We start from the raw sequence: 6,686 nt of genomic DNA, 5'->3' as shown, positions 1-6,686 counted from the left end.
CTATAGATTTGTTTTGGTTTTGTATATCTCTGTTGTCTCTCCTTTGTGTTGATAGACTATGCCTGCTAAAGTGGATTCTGCTGGGAAGGAATTCCGATGGCCGAGCTCCAGCTCTCTGCTATGGCGGGCCCCAGGCTCCTTGCTGGGGTGTCCGAAGGGGGGCGTGGGACTGGACTGTCTCTGGTTTGTTTCAGCTCCCGGTTGGCTACTTCATGAAGGCCTGGCTATAGACCTCTTCCTAGAGTCTCTATGCCGTACCTGCTGGGCCGCACCTCAGGGTCTAGCCGCGCGGTCGCCGGCAGGCGGGCAGTCTCCAGCCGCCCAGTCGCCGGGGGCCGTGGGCGGTCGCCTGCAGGCGGGCGTTCTCTAGCCACCCAATCGCGCGTGCAGGTAGTCTTTTGTTAATTATTTTAAAGAACCTACTTTTTGTTTCATTATTATTTTTATTTTTTATCTCAATTTCATTGATTTCAACTCAAATTTTAATTATTTCCTGTCTTCTATTGATTTTGGTATTGGTTTGTTCTTTTTCTAGGGCCTTGAGATATAATGTTTGATTATTTATTTGTTATCTTTCTATTCCTTTAATGAATGAACTCAATGATATGAACTTTCCTCTTAGAACCACCATTATAGTGTCCCAGACATTTTGATATGTTTTATCTCTATTCTCATTTGCTCTAAGTATTTTGTCACCACTGATTTATTCTGCTATCCATTCATCAATATATTTTTATCTGTCTTATTCACTTTTTAAATCCCAATCACCTAAAACAGTGTCTTGTATATACTAGTTGTTCTATAATATATTTGACGAATCAATGCTCCGTGGCATACCCCACCACCTTGAGACTGAGTATAGATAATGTTTCTGCCATTTTTGACTCCTTCAGGGTAAAGTATGGCCCAGTGTCAACACATTAGACATGATTTAGTTTCCATTAGTTGTTTCAGTTGCTTTTTATCAAGGTGAATAGGAATAATGAGGTGTCTTAAATCTATCTGCCTCTTATTTTTTAGTTGTAGTTGGATACAATACCTTCATTTTAGTTACTCATTTTTATGTGGTGCTGAGGATCGAACCCAGGGCTGAACACATGCAAGGCGAGTGCTGTACCACTGAGCCATAACCCCAGCCCTACCTGCCTCCCTTTTTGCCACTACTTTTTGATGATAAATATCTGCTCAGCAGCCAAGCAAAGTACTCCAAGAGCAATTCAAATGTCCTACATAGAGCCATGTATCAGCTTTGGAGTAACTTGTTGAATTTAATATTCCTCCCATGTTTCACCAAGAAACCAATTCCAAATGAGATTAAGACCACAGCACAATAGCAATATCTTTGCATTGTTAGACTTCTATCCAAAGTATGGTCACCTCCAATTCTTCTCTTTGTCTTCGCAGTCCCTCCAAGAGGGAAAGAGATAAAGCATCCCAATACCTGTGTGAACACCAGGAATTACAGCCAGGTAGTGATTCATAAGGAGTCTACAGTCAGTCAATGGCTAAAATCCAGCTATTCTTGGAATTCAGACTCCCTGTGTCTACATCTCAGGGATGTAAGTATATAAGGGCTTTCACTGTCAATGCAGGATCCTGCATTGACATCAGATAAGGCATCAGAGTTAAAGGGTTTCTTTATTTAAAGGCAGAGCACAGAGAAGATAGGAGGAAACCTCCAGGCAGCAGCACTCTCAGGCAAGTGACCTTAGCCTCTGAAAGATGTGTCCCTCAGTCTTTGCTGATCCTTGACAGAAAAAAAAATAGCAGATTCAGGAGAATGTGATCCCTGCTTTTTTAATATCTGAAAGGTTCTCACTATCAGAGGGAGAAGACTGTTTTTTAAAAACCTTTATTTTTTCTTGTTGTAATCGAATACAATATCTTTATTTATTTATTTATCTATCTATTTATTTATTTATTTTTATCTGGTGCTGAGGATCAAACCCAGGCCCTGGCATGTGCTAAGCAAGCATTCTACCACTGAGCCACAATCCCAGCCCAAGAATACTGTTTTGTATGGGCTTGAGCCTATGAGTCTGAGTTCCAGGGAATATCAGCTAAGCATAAAGATAACATCAATTACATAATGCACTTTTGTCTGAAGTAATGATCCATTGGTTACTGGAATTGTTTATTTGAAATTGTGTGATTACTTTCAGGCTATTTCACTACCAGTTCTTCTTCCCAAATTTTCGTTGCCTGGCTGTCTTTCTTCTTGTGCCTCAGACTTCAGCTTACATGTCACTTCCTCAGAGAGGCCTTCCTGACTATCCAATTTAAAGTAACAACTTACAGACTCCTGTTTTGTCTCTGTTCATCATTAATCATTATCTAATATTTTTGTTTCTGTTTGTTATTCTCCCACCATCATGCCTAAAATGTAAGCTTCACGAAAGCATGGATCTTGCATTGTCTGGCTTGTTTAACACCATACACACAGAGGCTAGAGAAGTATCTCCTTATATGTGCTTGATAAATTCTTGTTGAATGGATGAGTAAAAATGCTGAATGACATATGTCAGAGATATTGCAGAAGAGACTACTATATTTGGAAGTTAGTTTGATCACATGACTTGTTAAGGTCTGAGTAGATCTAAATATAAAGAGATCATAGTTTGTCACACAGACAAGGCTGAATATGCGTCTAGAGTTTCTTTAGAGAAGTGATTCTCAAAGTGCAGCTACAATGTTAGGAACATCAGCATCACCAGGGAACTGGTGATGAAATATGAATTCTCAAACACACCCAGACCTTGAAAATCAGAATTTCTGGTGGACACATCTAGGAATCTATGTTGTAATATGCCCTTCAGATGAATGTGATGTATGCTTACATTTGAGATCTAGGGAAATTAGTTCTTGACTCCCCTTGGTATCCCAGCACACAGTACCAGGTTGGGCATATCCTGACTCACATAGATCAGCTCTCCATCTCCCAATGAGACCCTATCCCAAGCTCTTGTTTTCACCTTTCATCAAATGGTCTAAATTAGAACTTAAATAATTCTCCCCAAACCTAACTCTTTCCCTCTGAACCAATTATTGTCCTTTTCACAGAATGCCCCAGATTCAAAATTTCTGAGTCCTTATGTTTTCCTCTTACTGTTACCATATCCTATTGAGTCTTTTAAACAACATCTTTTTCTGTGTTTCTCCTTTACTTTTTATCTTTACTGTTCTTTCCCTTTTTCCCCTTTTCAGGCTGAGTCTTTATGACTTTTCCCCAGTGAGACTAACAGCTCTTCTCTCTGTCTCCAGCTCCCCCTGGTAATGGGTTAGCAAAGTTGACTTCCAGGGCTTTAATCACAGGAGCTCTCACTTTCAGTAGAAAATATCTTCATTCTCCTCACCATGCAGTATGGTGATGTAGTATTTGGTCAAATAGCATATGGATTTTTAAAGGTAGGATGCCGAGGTTCAAATACTGGCCTCTCTTTTTCCATGCTTCATGGTCTTAGGCATGGTACCTGACCTACTTATGCCTCTTATTTCCCATATGAAAAATAGAGATCATGGTCAGAGTTCCCACTTCAGAGTTTATGATGAAAATTAAATGGGTTACTGTATGTGAAATACTTAGAATTATGCCTAGTTCACGGTAAATACTATCTGTGTGTTTGTTATTGAAATTAGTATTAATATTAATACCTATTTTTTAAATCCAAACCAATCCCTAACTTATTTTCAAAGGCTACCTTGACAAGAAGAAGAAAATATTCTCTTTTTTGCTGTACTATGAAACCTAATCTCAGTGACTGAACTGGATAGGATATTAAGTACCAGGAAAGAACTAGGTCTAAGGTCATCCTGAATTATTGTTATAGTTAACACTAGAAAGGCTCCCTAGCTCCTTAGCACTCTCAGATGCTCCTGGATACTTCCTTACAGTCTTCCTTACCAGAGCACAAGAATAGTCAGAAAACAAATGTTTCAAAGTAGCATTTCAGTGTGGCCTAAGTCTTCTCAGTCAGAAGGACAGAGGTACTGGGGTAGAATTAAGAAAGAGAACAACTATACGGAATGTGAGTGCTAAATGTCTGAAGGTGGCTCAAGAAACCAGTTCTGGGTGGCATTTGGTTACAAACACATCTATTTTCTCCAAATACTGCCCTTGACCAAGTAGGTGGAAGGGAAATAGCCATGGCTCAAGAATATTGAGGACCTGTCATAAGCATGGGGATATAGGGAGAAGGGAGAGGATGGAAGGATTAAAACAAGGGACTACTTATATATAATGTAATGGGTATCAGTGTGGTTTGAGAGTCCTGGGGCCTTGGGCTAGGAAGTGAAAGAGAAAGTAATAAAAATGACTTGCCACCAGCTTGGTGCTGTGACATGACAGGTTCCTTTTACCTTCCTTGATAGGTCCAAGAAACCATTAAAATGTGGCCAGGGCTAGTCTGACAAGCTGTGGCCTGACCCAAAAAAGAGATTTGGAGATATTGTGGCTTTCCAGACAGTAACTTCCCCTGGCAAGTAGGTTTTAGTCTGAACTGTTAGAGATTAGGATACTCCAGGCTTTGGTGTCCATAGGCTCAACAGTGGAGAAAGGCAAGCTCCTTCTAAAGAATTTAAAAAAAAACTGGGCAAACTGAGGGCAAGTTAGACAAGAAGGAAAAAAAAGAATGGAAGGAAAGAAAAATAAGCTAAGGAGAGGATGAGATGGAATCACAGAATCCTAGAACAGAAAAGATCTTTCATGGGCTGGGAATGTGGCTCAAGCAGTAGCTGCTCGCCTAACATGTATGAGGCACTGGGTTCAATCCTCAGCACCACATACAAATAAAATAAAGATGTTGTGTCCACCAAAAACTAAAAACTAAAAAATTCTCTCTCTCTCTCTCTCTCTCTCTCTCTCTCCCCCTCTCTTTTAAAAAAAAGAAAAGATCTTTCATTTCCCATTCCTCAGAAAGGAAATCAAGGTCCCCAAAAGGGAAATGGTGTGTCTAAGATCAGACATAAGCAGTCTGTATTAGAAATATTTGTACAATTATCAACATAAGTACTGAATCCATGAATAGGAGGTAACTCTAAATTTGTCAAAAAAAAAAAACAGGTAAAGGAGGGAGAGATGGAAGGAAGAAGCTAAGTTATAGTGTGCCTACTCTGTCGCAAGCACCAGATTTACATTTTCTAAGGCTGGACTATAGCCTTGGATTTGTCCTGAATGTAAAGCCAGCACTGAACTGAAATGCCATGAACTCAAGCCAGTCCTGGACCAGCCTGACTACTGGAAGAATAATCATCCCCATTGATATTTATTGAGCACTTTCTATATGACTGGTACAAAACTAACTATTTTCCATGCATTGGTTCATTTAAACCCTCATAATAACCTTCTGAGGGATGTATGATCATTAGCTTTAGATTGTATAAGAGGAAACTGAAGCAACCTATTCAAGGGTGTAAGTAGTAAAGAACCTTCCCTGAGTTAGAAACCTACCCGTACCTAGAGCTGGTGACTTCCCCTTTTGGAAATTTATGTTCCTCTATAAAATGGGGCTAATTACAGAACCTATGTCATAAAAGTTGTTGAAAAGATTACACAAATGAGTACACTTAAAGCACCAGGCACATTTGCAGCTCTCAAGAAGGGAGTGATTTTAATAGCATATAGCCTTCAAACACTGGCCATGTGGCCTTCAGTGAATCACTCATTATAGAGGGAATTGTTTGGCATCAAACATTAGTGGGTTTTCCTTAAGTGAAGGTCACCATGGTCCATAATAATGCTCTCAATTAGGAGTCTGAGACTGAGAAGAAGGTAAAAATGGAGGGTGTCCTTAACCACAACTGTGTATTTGCATTCCACCCCTCTCTTCTACATTGCCAATAGGCCATGTTGTTTCCCAGCAGCAGATCCCCTTACAGTCCAGACAGAATTGGCTAAGTGTGACCTTCTGTTGAATCAGGATGAACACTCTCCCTACTGGAGTCCATAACAAGAGGCTTCAATTGCTTATTTGTGCTGGGCTCCTAACTTGTGATCCCTTCCTCATTTCTCTAGCTACCCTAAGTGCCACAAGTTCTATTTATCATTGTGGAGAAAAATAGGCTTTGGACAGCCTCAGATTCTTCAGTAAAATGATTGAAAGAAAGGAAAGGATGAAAAGTGGAAAACAATAACAGTATATCAAAGTGAAGGTAAGCATGGGTCCATAACACATGGTCCCTCAATGAGGAGTCTGGGACTGAGAAGTTAAAACTGGTATATTTTAAAGTGTATGGAATGAATGTAACTATTAAAAATGAGAAGAGCACTGAGAGGAAAGTCAAGAAGCCTAGGCCAAGGCTAGGGCTGTAGCTCAGTGGTAGAGTGCTTGTCTAGTATGTGTAAGGCACTGGGTTCTATCCTTAGCACCACCTACAAATAAACAAATAAAATAAAGGCATTTTGTCCATCTATAACTACCAAAAAAAAGAAGCCTAGGCTGCATTCCAGTGTTTGGTGAGAAATCAATTCCCTACCATTTGCCATTTCATTAGGGTTCACTCTGTGTCTGCCACAGATGTAGAAACTTTCACTAAATTATATCACTCAGTACTCACAACAATTTTGTAAAGAAGACACTCTTAATGTGACTCTCATTTTATGAAAGAGGAAACTGAAGCTCCAAAAGAGATATAGCTTGTCCATATCCATATATCCAAGAAGTGGGCAGAACTAGTATTTAAACCCAAAC

The sequence above is a fragment of the Marmota marmota genome, unplaced genomic scaffold, assembly GCF_001458135.2.
Source record: "Marmota marmota marmota unplaced genomic scaffold, marMar, whole genome shotgun sequence".
NCBI classification, from domain to species: Eukaryota; Metazoa; Chordata; class Mammalia; order Rodentia; family Sciuridae; genus Marmota; species Marmota marmota.
The sequence above is the reverse complement of the archived record's forward strand: the minus strand, read 5'-3'. Positions refer to the sequence as shown.